The sequence below is a fragment of the Pelodiscus sinensis genome, chromosome 2 (assembly GCF_049634645.1).
Source record: "Pelodiscus sinensis isolate JC-2024 chromosome 2, ASM4963464v1, whole genome shotgun sequence".
Lineage (NCBI taxonomy): Eukaryota > Metazoa > Chordata > Testudines > Trionychidae > Pelodiscus > Pelodiscus sinensis.
The window spans coordinates 191,526,369-191,543,233 of record NC_134712.1 but is presented as its reverse complement, the minus strand read 5'-3'; the positions used below and the strand labels follow the sequence as shown (position 1 = coordinate 191,543,233).

The 16,865-nt window shown below is 48.2% G+C and overlaps 1 long non-coding RNA gene across 1 annotated transcript in view; it reads right to left on the bottom strand.

Moving 5' to 3' along the window:
* The window catches only part of LOC142827303 (uncharacterized), a 33,329-nt gene extending 18,350 nt beyond the window's left edge, over positions 1-14,979 (bottom strand). The window contains exon 1 of the long non-coding RNA XR_012901960.1: positions 14,494-14,979. This is a non-coding gene — a long non-coding RNA (uncharacterized LOC142827303). The remainder of the gene's footprint in view (positions 1-14,493) is intronic.
* Positions 14,980-16,865: the final 1,886 nt, after the last annotated feature.

The window sequence follows — 16,865 nt, the reverse complement described above, 5'->3', positions numbered from 1 at the left end:
TTGTAAGCAAATAAGCAGGATCTCTCACTTGCTACTCCAAAGCTAGATTCCCATCATTCACACTGGTTTTACACCAATAGAATGCCATGGATTTCAATGGAATTAAACCTGATTTATATCAGTTAGAATCAGGGTGTCTCTACCAAAGTTGATATCCTTAACAAAGAGCTGTGAAGTCTCACTTTGTAATGCCAAGTGTGATTTTATGTATTGGCCAACAAACTTTTGAACAGAAAAAGTCAGTTTATATGTACAATGGTTCGACATGATAAAACTTCAAAGGCAAACATGACCAAGTCCTTATCTCACTGTAGGATGGCTAAACAACTTGACAGAGGACCCAGTTGTAATCTGTCTTTTCCTTCAGGATTATAGATAAACAAATTAAGTCTGGGGAACTCTGACATTTTCAGTATGAAATTCAGCCTAACCCCATAACTGACCCTTCCCCATTGCCCTCAAACACATTCTTCTCCTGTCACCCATGGACTGGATCTCCATGAGGGATGGAGGGTGTGTAGCAGCACTGCTCATCCTGGGCTCGGTAGGTGACCTCCAACGGTCACAGAACTGCAGGAACAGGGTCCTTCCCCCACAGCTTCAAAGATGCAGTCCTCAGTTTAGCACAAGCAGGTACAAGGGTACTATGAATAGCTATACTGGTGCTCTAAAATAAGACATTCAAGTCAGAACACCCTGATAAATGGTGCCAGCAAATAGTTCTTCTTATGCTGACAACCTAGCACTAGCTTGTAAAAGCTATTTAATGAGAGAAAAACCATCAAGAGCACAGCCACATGCATACAGCTCAGAAGTGAATTTGTAAATCCTCTGCCTTGTCATTAGAGAAAGATTATGATGGCTTTGATCACTTCTGATATGGACACTGAACGTGTGTCAAGTTTACTGACACAGGGTATGTCTACACTACCACCCTAGTTCGAACTAGGGTGGTTAATGTAGTCAAAGATGCAAATGAAGCCCGGGATTTAAATATCCCAGGCTCATTTGCATCTTGCCGGGCACCGCCATTTTTAAATCCCCGGTAGTTCAGACTCCGTGCCCGCGGCTACACGTGGAACGGAGTAGGTAGTTCGAATTAGGCTAATTCAAATTACTGGTACTCCTCGTTCCACGAGCCTAATTCAAACTACCTACTCCATGCCGCGTGTAGCTGCGGGCACGGAGTCTGAACTACCGGGGATTTAAAAATGGCGGCGCCCGGCAAGATGCAAATGAAGCCTGGGATATTTAAATCCCGGGCTTCATTTGCAACTTCGATTGACTACATTAACCACCCTAGTTCGAACTAGGGTGGTAGTGTAGACATACCCAGGTATCCTGTCAGAATAGAAGAGACAGAGGGGTAGAGGGTTTGTTTCTCATTCCATCCTACAGCTCAAATGCAGCAACACAAACTGCTGATGAGCACCAAACTAAAGAGAGTGGACGAGACATTGACAGACTGGAAAAGAGAATGGCCAGGTGTGAGGAAGAAAAGGGCAATGCTGAAGGAACTAAGGTGTTGATAGGAAAGAGAACTCTGTGTGAGAAACCAGAGACGTTGCTGCTTAGCAAAGACAAGGGCCAGAGAGGGAACGTGGCCACAAGTGGAAGCTAAAGGTGAAGCAGCAGCAGCACACTAAGCAACTGGCAATGTGGAGGCCAGTATAATTACTGCGGTTATTTGATATTCCAAATCCATATGGTCAGGGCCAGCCTTAGGCCAATTCTCCCGATTCCTCCAAATGGGGCCCCCACCTAAAGGGGCCTCACGCCTTGAACCCAGAAGTGTTCCAGGCGCCATGGGCGGCAAGTTATTATTCAGAGCCAGGGGCCCTGCTCCAGCAATATGTGGAGCTGGGTCTCTTCCCCCAGCTCTGCCTGGAGCAGGCCCCAGATTCCCCCCTGCCAGCCCTCCTGCACATCCTCCCACCCCGCCCCCAGAGCATTCCCCCCAGCCTGGCCCTGCCATGCACGGCTCACAGTGTGGCTCTCCCTCGCCGGCTGCTGCTTCCATGCATGGCATTCCCATGAGTGGCGAGGACGTCCAGGTGTGACGTGATGTCACAGCCCAGGATTTTAAAAATCCTCGGAGCCACGTTGCGTCACATGGCCTGGCTCTGGGCTCGGAGTCAAGGGCCCGAGCACAGACTCTGACCTCACAAAGTGGAAGGCAGAAGGTAGGGGAGGAAGGGGCTAAGAGGGTGGAGGTGAGACAATGCAAGGGGGCCAAGTGCAGACAATGATAAAAAGGGCAGGAGGGGAAGTGTCAGTGGGAGGGGGGACAGGGTGATGCTGGGAGAGGAGGAGAGGAGATGGGAAGGGCATTGAGGGCTAGGGGGGAAGGGGAGGTGCTGGGAGAAGGCTTGAAAGAAGGGGTGGGCATGAGAAAGGTGGGGATGGAGCAGGTCATATGTGAGGGCACAGAGGGGCAGGAGGGGATGGGGCAGAGAGTGGTAAGAGGGTGGGCATCAGGGAAAAAGAGGGCAAAGGGGGCAGAAGAAGTAAGGAAAGGGGAAGGTACCAGGAGGGTGCAGGTGCCACAGGATTCTGGGGTGAAGCAGAAGGGCAGACACCTGCAGGGGAGGGACCAGCACCAGAGGAGAGAGGCAGGGCAGGTGTGTAGATGGAGGTGTTGGAAGATGGAATGAGGAGGAGTAGCTCACATGATCAGAGTGGGGCTACTGGAGGAGTGGGCACAGGAGGGAGTGAAGGGCTGGTGAAAGGGGGCAAGTTGCAGGAGGGCTAAGGGCAGTGAGAAGGGCAGGAGTCAGGACAGCAGAGGAGGGTGAGGAGTTGGGGGGCAGCAGGCACCAAGGGGAGGAGACATGGCAGCAGAGAGAAAAGGTAAAGGTTTATAAAATATTTAATAACTTGGGTGCCACAGTGGCACATCCAAACAAGCCACATCAACTCTACTGGTGCACAACACAAAATCCATTCTGCTCATGGGAGGAAACTCTTAGGCTATGTCTACACTGGTGGTTTCTTGTGCAAGAACACATCCACACTGCCATGTGCGAGCTGTGCTTTTGCGCAAGAGCATCCATGGCATTGTGGACGCTCTCGAGCAAGAAAGCTCCAATGGCCATTTTAGCCACGGGGGTTTCTTGTGCAAGAAATCCCTGCCGAGCACCCACACTGCCCTCTTGCGCAAGAGAGCTTACACCTGTTAGAAAAGAGCCTGGCTCTTGCGCAAGACACTTTCTCTTACCACGCCATACTGTAAATTTCATTGCACAAGAACAGGCGGGCAGTGTGGCTGCTCTGTGGGTTCTTGTGCAAGAACGGCTGTACTTGTGTAAGAAGCCACTAGTGTAGACATAGCCTTGGAGGGAACACTTCCCCCAGTCTCTCTGCCCCTGAGTTAATGTCACACACATTGGGTTAATGCAATTGCAGGATAGTTGCATGAGGGGGGCTTGGTGGGGGCCAAACTAATCCCGATTGGTAGGAGGATGGTGGGAAAAATCCTTCGAGAGGGGTGACACGACACCTTTTACTTGTGGTCATGTGTCCATCTTGCCCTAAGTGTGTTGCTTCCAGAGGCCTGGTTAACAGGGGCCAAGGGGTGTGGCTAATAGGGGTTGGGACATGGTTAATGGGGGCCAGGTGATGTGGCTAATGGGACACCACCAAAAATTATACAAATCTGCTGGCCTCGGAGGAGGAGTGCGTTGGCTGCCTGCGCCACAGGTGGTGTGAGTTTAGTGCAAGGTGTGTGTGTGGGGGGGGGGAGGGGATTTTGTGCTTTTTTTTTTTGCTCAACCAAAATTGTTGAGGCCCCGTCAAAATTGTTCGAGTTGGGCCCCGCACTTCCTAAAGCCGGCCCCGCATAGGGTGCCAGTAGCATGCCCAGTGTATCACACCAGGCCAATTAGTCTTTGTCATAACCATGAGAGATGGGCAGCAGCCTGGGGGCTAAGAGATTAACTATGTCCCTGTACCTAGCCAGGTATCTGCTCAGCCAATAGAAATGCAGATAGGGATTTCAAACTGAGACAAAGGAGACAAAGGAATTTTTGGTTTTTCCCTCCTTTGTCTCTGGGCCAGTTTGCTCTCTAAATACCTAGGGAGACAGGAGGGGAGACTGAAGACACGTCTCTCTCCAAGAAAACTCTTCATAATGTGTAAGTAGGGTAAAGTCTAGATAAATCCGTCAGGTTTTATTATTTTATGGGTTGGGAATTTGGATCTGATGTTTGTGCTGGTAGAAATGGGTTTTCCTCTCTTTTACAACTAAGTCCTGAACCCATGGGAATCCTCCATGAGTATATTAATTATCTCTTACCATCTAGCCATTCCAACTATGTTTGTAACTGGGGTATTGTTTTAATAATAAAAGTTTTATTTTTTTTTAATTAACCTGGTATTGGTTCATTTCTGTGCCTGGAAAATCTGTTTGTGGAATCTGAATGCCTCTGACGAGGGGACAGCAATCACAGACTGCAATTTGTATTCTCTCTTTTCTCCAAAGAGCTTGAAAAAGAAAAGAGCTTGGGGTGCCCTAGGGTTGGTTTCAAGTGTTTACCCCTGTTTGTGGGTTCAAAAGCACTTGAGAGTGGCAGCAGATTCCCCAAAAATCTAGGTATTAGGATTTGGGGGGAAGTTTTGTACCAAAGCCTGTAGAGATCAGGTTTTGGGGTTGCTTTTGCAGGCCCCCACTTCTGCATTCATCATGCCAGAGTGGGGAATTAGCCTTGACAGTCTTGTAAGTGCTAACCCTAGTGGGTCTCAATGACCACTCAGGGTCTATTCACACAGCCAGTGCCAGCAAGCCTCCAAGCCCAGCCTGACCGACTTGGACATCAACTATTTGTAATGCCATCACTCAAGCCTACAAAGGAGTTTGCTGTTCCAAGCCTGAGCTCCAGCCCAAGATGCAGGTCTACAAAGTTATTTTTTGCACTGTAGTATCTTGGCCTGGGCTCAAATCTCGCTGCTGCGGGCTGGGTAGACATACCTCAGACACATGGCTGAGGGAAAGGTGGCAAATACCATAGGGCAAAAGTTTGAACAGTTACAGTTTAAAGCAATAGCCATGCTTGTTTGGTTCCTGGGGAAGCCTAATCGAGAGCCAGGGCTCTTCAGGACTACCGCCTGAGATGCACTTACCAGCCCCGTCTGTTCCCAGCCAATAAGCATTTGCAGGATTCCAAGCCAGGCTCAGTTAGGGTCTCTCTTTGCACCAACTTCTTGTCCAGACACTGCTGTTCCCCTACAGAGAACTGCAGCCAGCTGTGATGTTCAGCCATCACAGTCTGTTGCACATGCAGCAAAGTCTGATTCTTGGGACTTCTCTCCAGCTCATTGTGGCTACATAGCACCCAATCCACCAATAGATTCTAGCCACTCTAGGAAAGGGAAGAGTAAAGGAGTGAGGTGGGAAGGAGGCTAATGAGAAATGTAGTTCCTGCTCAACTAGGAGGAAGGGGATGTGGCTGATGGGAGTTGCACTCTATTATGCAGCACCATCACACCAAATTTGCCAAAGAATATGGTGGGGGATTGGGAAAAGAGCAGCAAACAGGGAGGAGCAAATACCAACTTCCTAGAGAGGAAGAAGAGCCTGACAGAAAATATTGGGAAGGGGGTAGGAGACAGAGTGATTACAGTCAGTACAAAGAGCTGGACAGATGAGAAAGGCATCATGACTAGTGAAACTTAACAAGTGATCCTTTAGCACCTTAGAATATAACAGGAGCGGGTATTCCAGAGAGAACAAGAGGGGGATGAGAGAATGAAGTAGGTTGGAACAAGGTATTGGAGTTTGGATATATTCTACAAAATATTATAAGCACACTTCCAATACTTCCAGAGAGAGGTTTTGTTTAAGGAGTTCTAGAAAGGAAGTTCCTTCTGCATATTTTGGAGGAGCAAATGGGTGGCTGCTTCTGCAGGCTCCTTTTTGCCAGCTCCTGGGGCATGCTGGTGGGAAAGACCGAGACTTATTTCCCTTAGGGGTGATCTACACTATAGAATTAGGTCAACGTAAGTTAGTTTACATAGATATTGGCAAATTTTCTCCTACCACTGTAACTGCCCCAGTCTGCCAACTTAATTACACCCCCTCCCTAAGTGGAGTAAACTCAAGGTTCATTAAGTTTGGTCAAACACATAAGAACAGCCATTCTGGGTCAGACTAAAGGTCCATCTAGTCCAGTATCCTGTCCGCCAAAGCAAAGCACATAATTCCCTCTGACAGGAGCCATGCTAATAGAACAACCAATCAAGTGATGTCTCCCATTCCCAGCTTCTGCTAGAGACACCATCCCTGTCCTTCCTGATTAACAGCCATTGATGGACAGGCCTCCTATGAATTTCTTTTTGAATGCTCCTACCTCCCCTCCTCTCCCATCCCCTCCCCCCCAATTCTTGGCCTTGTAACCTGGGAAAGAATACTGAATACCCTGGAAGCTAAAAGCAAATTTGTATTGTGATTCAGGAGCTATGGGTCAAGTCCAGAAGCTGTTACTAATATCCAAGACAGTAAACCAGGTTGCCCCTGGGTCAAAGGATTTCATCATGTCCGGCATTTTTGCTACTGTTGGGGCACATGTGGGCATGACCCGATTTAGGCGTTGATATTCAATAGTCAGGCACCATGAACCATCTGGTTTCTTAAAAGGCCAAATCTGATAATTTGAAGTGGAGGGACATTGGCGGAGAACACCCTGTTTTAACAAAGACCGGATAGTTCGAGTTATATAGGGTACAGCTTGTTCCGGATAATGATGCTGTCTCTGTACTGGAGCATCCCCTCCTACCACAATGGTGACTACCATGCACCCGCAATCATGTTTATGTTTTTCAAATACCTTGGCATGTTTTTGGATTATGGCCTGCAGCTTTGGGCGACGCTGGAAAATAGGCAGCCCTGGAAAATGCTGAACGGGAAAATCTGGAAAGGTTTCCTGCAATTGATCTAACACACCTGTATATTGCTGAGTAACATCTCGCCACCTGCCCCTAGGTGATCCACATGCTGGTACAGGAGATACCACTACTGCGTGACGCTGGGTGGGAGGTGACTCAGTTTCTGGTGACCCTGGGATTTCCCATGATGCATAGAGCTGGGTTCTTCCTGGGTCACTAGGGGCAGGTGAGAGAACTGCCAAAGTGGGTTTTGTTTCCCTTGGCTGTAATGCTGCAGGAGTGGTACTTCTCTGGATTCGGGTGATTAAAGGAGAACAGAAGTTAGATGCTTGCATTGCTTCTGAAACCACTCTGGATAGAGCATCTACCAAACGAGCCTCTACTGGGTCTCCCCTACTGGTGTCGGGGATCACTTCTGGAGGCTCTCTGATCTCAGTGTCCGGAAGGCCTGAGGAAGGGTCTGTTTGTAACAGTTCACACAATAAGGGATGCTGATCCTTTGGGCTTGTTTCCTCCTCCTCAGTCAGAAACAATGGGTACAGTGTCTGCGTCTGACCTTGCTTCCATCTTTACCTCATCAAGCCCCTCCTCTGGGCTTGCCATGGGAGGACTTCCCTTTCCTTCCATATCGCCGTCTGCCACAGGCTTGTCAGCTTCCTCCATCTCCTCTGGTAAGGCTTCAGTTACCGGACCCTTGGCTGCTTCTCCCTCCACTGGGGTGACCATCGCTATGGGGAGTTCCATCTCTAACAGAACTATTGGAGAAGCTTTCCTACCTGGGTTTGGCACATCTTCTTTGGGTGGGACAGATTCCTCCAGTCTAGCTCCCTGCTGAACAATTTTTTTTCTTCTAACTGACACCTCAAAGCATATACTTCCTTAATGCAAGCCTGTCCTTTCTCTTCCCACTTCCGTATTTCCTTCTCTAATGCTTGAAACTCTAGATCCCTAGTTGCTACTCCGGAAAACAAGCTTAGCTGTCCCTCTAAAATATCACAAATCTGGATCTTTAACCTCTCTACTTCCTTTAGCTTCTTTTCCACGTCTGCTGTAAGTTGCTTAATCACCGAATATTGGTCCCAGTTCTTCCTTCTAAACAACTTACAGGCAACCAGAAAACATTGCATAGCAACTCCTTAATCTCCTAAGGGTTTTTCTCCTGTCTGTCCCATACTGACTCAAATGCTTCATTCACCTCTTCCCACGGGTCTGCACAGCATCTGATCTGTGTTGCACTTTCAAGTCTCATCAAGCCTCCTCCACGATTTTGGATATACCCCTCAACAAAAATCAAGTAAATGTCCACCAATAGGCAACTGACTCCTGCTCACTCATATTTACACGGTTTACTTTTAAACCACAATGCCACAAGACTACAACTCTCTCTTGTGCTATGAGTCAGAGTTGTCTTGCTCAGAAAGCATCCTTTCTCTAAGCAAATATAAAAATACCCCAGACTGGTCTCACTAGCGCTTCAAAGGGGGGAAAAAAAGTCCCAAAAATAGGACAGGGGAGTGTCCTCCTCTTCCCTCAAAAGCTACTCTGATCACAAATTGAGAGGGTTAAACTGCCATCCAATGGTCCACAAGTGTTTGGGGAAAACACTCTGGCCAGCATGGGGCCATGGTCCAGGAGAGCTGCAGGGACTATCAATGGGGAAAAACCCAAGCTAGGGCTTCCCAGGCACTAGCTGCTGCTGGTTCTGTGCCTACAAGGCAGCTCCCCTGCCGTCACACACGATGGGTTGTCGGATCTGGACGTAACCACTTAAATTACTGGCCAATTAACATAACAGAATCCCCTTTTAATAAGCGTGCATCCAAATTACCAATGTTTCTTATCTTTAGAGGGTTAACCACAAATCAAGGTCAGAGTTCCTTTGGCTCTCACAATCCAGGCATTCAGCCGAGTTAGTGAGAGCCAAAACCCGAAAACCACAGCCTGCTTTTTTACATCTAATAATTAGCTCTATGTATACTAAATGAAATCTACCACTTTAGAATTTAGACTTTTAAATTGTCTTTCAGTACTTGTTTCAACCTCCTGTCTGGCTCGCCAATTTGTAGCCTGGAAAAGAGTTGTGTGAAATTTTTGGATGGGTAAGGCTCGCCAATCTGATCAGAATAGATCTAGTTTGTCCTGTATCCCAGATTACAATTCCGTGGAACCACAAGGCTTCTCCTCTTGAGGGTCCACAGGCAACAGACACCACCACCACTTCAACTCAGAGAATGAAATAGAAAACAGTTTTATTGCTAATGGAATAATGATTATGATCACCACAGCAAACACTACAGTAAGAACACAAATCACTTGAATTCCTTCCTAAGACGACATTAATACAATTAATCTCAAACTTATCTGAGTATACAAAAATTAATGATAATAGTAATAATAATTCCTGATAATAGCAATAATAATTCCTACACACAAACAAGGATCCCAAGGTTGGATGGAGAAGAGTGGCTTCCCGTCCCCTGGAGAGCTGGGAGCAAGTGTTAGTATGGCCACTAAAAGCAGACTTAAACAAGAAGAGAAAAGAAGCCATTACAAAAGAGGAATAGAAATAAGCCCTACGTTTCTCTAACTTTGTACTCACACGACCCAGGACGGACTGTTCTCTTTCCGCAAGGCGTCAGATTGCAGCCCCAATCTCTCTAATCCCTAGGCCTAAATACCCCTTTTGGAACCAAAGCATACCGGATATACCATCCCTTTTACATAACTGGGCTTAACACCCCAAGATTTCTGAGGGTACCACCTTTAATTGGAAGAAATCTCTGCGTATCTTATGAATATTCATTATGGGTGCCAGATGACTTTCTTGGATGCTATCCCTATACCACACACAAAAGGCAGGAAGCTATACAGAAGCTGTGGTTAACAAGGTCCCATCTGTTCGGATTGCACCAAGAGATGAAACACCCATAACTGTCATGTTAGCAGATTTATACCATAAATTCTGGGTAAGGCTCACTTATATCTTACTGCCATCAGCCATCTTACAGAATCTGGATTCTGTAGGCCCCTCGCATTACCAGCATATTTCAAATCTATACTAAAAAGATATAAGGATAACATCAAACTACAGTATTACTTAACTAAAGCAAATATATTCATAGGCCAAAATAAGGTAAGTAATGATTAATAGGCTACAGCCTTCACAACCTCAGTGTAAGTAAACAAACAATTATCTATACAAAGATTGTTTCAGGCCTCCAGGAGCTGTCCCACAGTGCCCCCAGCCTGACTGCTCTGGTCACCATTGTGACCTTTACCATGCAGGATACAGGAAACTGCCCCTCCCCTTTAAAACTCTCAGAATGTTTTAAATTTCTTTTTTGGTTGCTTAGCTTGGCAAATGCACTAACTGTGGAGTACTGCTACATGAAACAGCCCAGCTAAACATGCCAGATACATGCTGCAGACATGCTCCTGCCTGGACTAGGTGGCAGATGGCCTGGGATTGTGCAAAGAAGGGGCTAAGCAGGCACAGCTCTGCTCCTGCTGTGGAAACATCAGCATCTACAAGCAAATTGTTCAGGGCATGGATGAGAGAGGCTACAAGAGGGACCAGTGGCAGTGCCACATGAAAGCCAAGGAGCTGCAACAAGCATTCCAGAAGACTAAGGAAAATAAGAGATCTGGTGTAAAGCTTCAGACCTGCTGCTTTTACCAAATGCTGCTTTTCAGAGCTTGCACCAGCACCCTTAAGAGCCTGCGGATACTTCAGAGGAGCCAGTCTCACAGGCCTCACGCTGTGAATGGCAAGTAAGAGGAATATGGAAGGATAGGAGATTCAGCTGTGCAGTGAGCTAGGTCACGTTTTTTACTCCAGCCAATTCAGCACTGGAGAGCCTGATGCTGAAGAAGGGCCATCTGGTAAGTGTGCAGCTTGCTTTGAACTTACAGGGATGGAAACCCCAAAATAAAGTAAATCATCATGTGCACCCTGTTTTTATTACTTGTGCTAGAAGACGTGGTGAAACAAACAAGCGAGTTAGTGTTGCTATCTGCTTTTCATTCCTTTTTTAAGGAAGGTCTTCACTAAACAGCAGATTGACGCTTCCAGCTATGTAATTAGCATAGCTAGAGTTGTGCATCTTGATTCAACACGGTCTTTTAGTGTAGGCCTGGCCTCAGTGAGGCAGAGTGGGACATACAGAACAGTTTGTTTATCTGCACCATGATGTCTTGTAAATCCTCTACATAGATTTTGATACAAGTTTTCTGGTAAAAGTTTGCCAAAGATTTCTGGAGAGAGTTGCCTTATTTCTCCCGCAGCAGTAGGACACTTGCCCATGCCACTCATCAATTACTTCAGCAAGCAGCATTGCAGAACACAAGCTAGCTGCTTCGAGGCTGGGGTGGCATCTGGACATCAGCAGCAGCTGTGCTCTATCACTGTTATTCTCAGGAGTGAGATATCAGATAAAATTAACCACATATAGAACAGTCCCAATATTCAATTCCATTGCCCTATTGTGGGGCAGGCAAGATATGGCCCGTGGGCCAGACCCAGCCCACTAAGCCTTTGAATCCAGCCTGCCCCACCGGGACCCTCAGGCAGAGAGCAGCTGCTGCTCCATGCAACTCTGTGCCATGCTCCTGGAAGGGGAGGAAATGACACCCACTGCCCTCCCCCTCAGCACAGTCTTTCAGCTGCCAATGGCCAGAGCCAGCCAACGGGAGATGACAGATTGTGTTGAAAGCAGGGGCAGCATGTGGCAAGAGAGGCACTTGGAGCAGCCAGCCAGTTGCAGCAGACAGGGAGCTTGCCTGAGCGTCCCACTGGGTTGCTGGCCAAGAGCCACCTAGGTAAGTGCTTCCTGGTCAGAGTCTGCCCTTGGCACCCCAGCCCCTACCTACCCCCAGTTCCCTACCCAGGTCCCCATTCCCTTCTGCACCACCTAAACCCTTTGCACCCCCCATCCCCGCTCAACTCCCTTCCTGACTCTACCCCACCCCGAGTCCAGAATCCTCTCCTGCACCCATACTTCCTCCAGACCCTTGCAATCCCTTGCCTCAGGTCACAATCCCTCCTTCACCCAAATTCCCTCTCAGACCCTACACTGGCAGTGGGCAAGAGGCTGCCAGTGGGCCTACCAAGCCACTAGATCCAGCTTGCAGTTACCTCACCAAAACCCTTAGGCAGAAAGCAGCTCACACTTTAAAAATCCAGCTGTTCTCCATTCCAGAGGGTTGAGAAGGGAGGAGGGAGACGTCTCATGCTGTTCCCCACCCCCCAGCAAAAACCTCTTAGGTCCTATTGAGGAGTCTCTCCATTTCCGGCCAACAGGAGCTGAGAATTTTTGCCTTCTCCCTCCCGGAGCGGAGCCCCACGGAGCAGCAAACAGCCTGCCACAGATAATTTGCCTCAGGTTTCTGCTGGTAAGCACCTTCCATCCAGAGCCTGCCTCTGGCACCTCAGCACCTCCCTTCCCCAGACTTCTCCTCACCCTCCTGTACCCAAACTCCCTCCCAGATCTGGCACTCCAGTCTCCTGCCCCAGATCACAAGCCTTCCTAGCTTAGGTCACATCCCAAAACCCTGCATCCCAGTCCCCTCAGCCAAACTCCCTCCTAGACCCCATTCTCCCACATGTACCCCAGTCCCTTCCCCCAAGCTCCCTTCTGCGCCCAACCTCCATCCCAGACCCCAGAATTCCTCCATTAATATCCTAGAGGAGTGCAGCCCTAGTCCACTTTCCAAAATCTTGGAGTGCCCCCCCATCAAAATTATTACCTGCCACACACATACTCGTGCCTGTGAGTGCACACCTGCCTTTGAACAGAACCATACAAACCATGGCTGGTGCCTTGCTGTATCAGTCCTAAGAAGATGTGAGAATGTAACACATACAGGGATCAAGGGGAATGGGTTCAGTATCCTAAGTTTTGATGTCTGTTGTGATTACACTGACATACAGAGGTACCTTTGTATCTTCATCTGTTAGTATTGTGGCTGCAAGGGTCTCCCCCTCCATAGCCATGTAACACTTGAACCAGATGAGAGAGAAGACAAAAACTTGGGTTGATATGTTCCAGGAGACCCTGCAAGCCTGTCCAGCATCAGAGCAGGCACAGGGCCTGGAGGATGGACAATGAGAAAGGGGAGAAGAGAAAAACACAGAAAAAGCAGTTGGATGTGCAGCAGCAGACGTCTGCCCTTCACACACACCGCAAAGGAAAAATGCTGCAGATACCGCTATTCCATGTTGGCCCTCCTCCTTCAGCATACAGAGCACTATATCAAAACCACCCTACCCCCCCTCCCCAGCACTCCACATGGCCTCAGGACCAGTGCACTATCCTGGCCACTCCTCCTGAGGGAACATTAAAGAAAACAGACTCCCAAATACTAATCACAGTTGGTACATGTGTAACAAATAGAAAGGAGTGTTCCTTCCCCTTTGCAGGAGTTCTCTTCCCTTCATTTATTAAGTTGTATTAAATTCTACGCATTTTTATTTGCCAGTTACAGAACAAAATAATGTTTTAGAACCCAATCAATTATGTATTAGCTCATCCTCAGCACCAGCCAGAATGTGTGCGCCTTGCTAGTTTCTTTGGTCACAGAACCCATAGCCTAATTCACAGACCATACAAAAAGGTGCCTTGGCAGTGTTATATTCCCATATACACAACACTCACAAGTTTCATACCAGCCTGCAAAGTTGCAAGGCCATGCCGAGCATACTTCTGATTCACTATTAAAATGATCTTCCAAAGCCTCCCCTAACTGTATACCATCCACTTCCTTCAGACCAAGGAATGTGACCTTTGCATCTAAAAGTTCTGCAACAACTACTCATCATCCCAAACCAACACAGCAATGCAAACCCACCAGTCAATGCTTCCCTCCCCACCTCCCTGCCCAGCACTGGTGCTCCACCATTGCCAACAGCTCCATAAACCTGCCAGCAATCTGGAATTGGCTCTTTTTACCTCCCACAGCAATCTAGCCTCCAAGGAATCATCCTGTTCCCTGCAGCACTGCAAATACAACAGGATCAGGTGCCCACACTCACAATGCTTATGATACTAGTGCAGAGCGATGCTGAACAGGGATGCACAGGTTTGTGGGGATATTGAGAAGAGGCTGGAAGTGGGGGATGCTGATGAAATTATATGAACTCTGCACAGCAGTCCTCCCAACTACACCTGCACAACTTGTTTTAACCCCCTCCCCCATCTGTGGCACAGAAAAAGTTTCTCCCTGTGCTAGATGGTGGTAAGCTGTACAACAGAACAGATACACACATGCACTGAAATCTGCAGCAAGACAAGCCCTCCTGGCAAGGACACACACCACCTACACAAGAAGTTGGATGGGGACATGCAGGCAACGTAACAACTGCAACAGCTGTATTATAATATAACTTTGGTGGCCAGAGCTACAATCCATGGGTGGTAGGGGAGCCTAGGATCTCTCACTCCACCAGCTCTAACCCAAAGCCTTTTGGGGCTGCCAGTCATCTGGCAATCAAAGCTGCTTAAGGCTGCCTTCCCTGAGCTACTTCCTTGCTCCCCATCTTCCCCACCCCTCACCCAGACCAGTTCAAGGCTTTTTCCCTGCTGCAGTAGTCCACACCAAGGAAGTAAAAAGGAATACCTATGTCCAGAGTCTGTATGGCGTGGGGGGGAAGACAGGAATAATTCTCTCACTGACTGTTTCTGGAGTATGCTCTTTAGGACAGTAAGAAAGATTTCCACTTTCCTTCTGCTCTGAATTGTTAGAGTTGTAGGCCTGCTTTCTTCTAGTCTACTCCCAAACCAGCTGTTTCCCTGTCTTTTAATTCCTTCACCAGATGGAACATTTGCTGCAGGTGTGGCAGAGTGGGGACTGGGGCTGACTGTGCCGAAAGTAATGCCTTAACCCCTTGTTACCCAGTGTGAGTTTTGTACACCGGATCACAGTAAAGCAGACTTGAGAGACTTATGGACAGCTTTTCTGAGTGAATCTGCCTGGGAGCTCAGCATTAAGGGTTGCAGTGGGCAGGAAATTTTTTTTTCCTATACTGGAAGAACTGAAATGCTGACATTTTCTCTCATCCGAAATAGGGACAAAGAGTTTTTAACAACTCAGAACATTGTGAATTGATCATATGAAAGCAATTCCAATCCAGGCAATCAAAAGAGTTTATTTTTGTATGTTTCAACTGCGACTTTTATATTTTCTTAACCTACATTTAGGTATAAATATGTTCAAAACTAGACACTTGTTTTGAAAATGGCGAAATAAAATGTTTCAAATGCTTTTTTCCTCCCCCCCCCCCCCAAAACCCAACCCTGGGAGATTTGTCAAAAACAACACTTTCTTGTAAACAGCTTGGCTTTGATTAATCTGCATTTTCTGATCAAATCATTTGATCAGAAAATTCTCAGCCGCTCTATTTAGCTTCTAATACAAGCAGACAACATTGCACATGCACAAGACAGCTATGCTTCATAGCAGAAGCGACAAACTGCAGCAATGAGACTTGTAAATATCAGTCTGCCTGAGCTGGTAGGCACAGAAACAAAGTTAGGTTGTTTGCTTTTGAAATGTTTGTTCTCTTATAGATGTAAATGGATACAGATTAAATTGCTTCAGCAGAAGCACTTTTTTTTTCTTGGACTGAATTATCACAGAAGTAACTAATCTGCACCTGTATTTGTGAAAACCCTAGAAGAGGCAGACTTACTTGCCTAATATTACACATGAGGGTTGGAACTAGAGCCAACATTTTGTGAGTCTTAGTTCAGGGCTCTATTTGCTAGACCACACACAGTGGCACAGAGGGTCTTTTTCTTACTTGTACTAAAGCCTCTTTACAGCACCCTTTAATGTTTATACCCTTAGGCTATGTCTACACTGCAGGTTTCTTTATTTTTTTGTGCAAAAACTTCCGGAGCATCTACACTGCACGTGCATTCTTGCACAAGAACAGTTACAGTAAGGCATTGGAACTCTGACGCAAGAACTCTGACGTTTGGTATGAGGAATAAGCCTTCTTGCACAAGAAGGCAGTGTGGATGGGCTGCAAACAGTTTTTGCTCAAGAACTGGCCTCCAGGAAAAAATGCAGGTGGCCGCTTAGATGCTCCGTAGGGACACTCTCAGCTCATTGCTTCCTGCTTGCTGCCCCCCCCCACCCTTAAAGGCACAGGCAGCCTACTGAAGCTGCATGGCACCAGCGCCACAGCCAGCAGCTCCACCAGATGGCTCTGCGTGCTGCATCTCTGCCCCTGAGCCACCCTGAGAGCCTGCATCCCCATCCCAGGAGCCACCCCAGGCCTCCCAGCAGGCCCGGAGGGGCACAAAGCGGCAAGCCCCATGCTGGTCGGGGGCAGAGGTGGAGGCCCTCCTGGATCTGTGGGGGCAGGAGGAAGCCCTCCAAGACCCCTGGTCCCGGTGCCGGAATGCCGTCATCTTTGGCCGCATGGCCCAGGCGCTGGCCGAGCAGGGCCACCTGTCCCGCACCCTGGAACAGGTCCAGGCCAAAGTCAAAGAGTTGCGCTTGGCCTACGTCAGGGCCAGTGAGGGCGGGGGAGGGCAGGAGCCGACACCTACCCCCACTATGAGCGCTTGCACACTCTCCTGGGGGAAACGGAGGTGGAAGGGCCCTTGCCGATGGTCGACACTGGACCTGGTGGTCAGGCTGCCTGACCTGGAGGAGGAGGGTGACCTGACCAGTGCTTCAGAGGAGGAGGGAAAGGACCGCACCAGGACCATCACCCTCCACCTCGAGCCAGTGTCCAGCAGCCAGGATGTCTTCCAGGCCTCATCAGAGACTGGCGACGGATCTTCCAGTGAGTGTAGTGGTTGTCACTCACAAGGGCATGGGAGGTGGGTGCCCGGGGAGCGGGGTGGTGAGTGTCACTCGTGCAGTTCCAGCTGCACACTGTGCAGCAGTACACAGCACGTACAATCTCATGCAGCCTGACTGTGTGGCATGTGGACGCAGCAGGCAGCTCCAGGGCACACCTGGGACCCTGCTGCTCA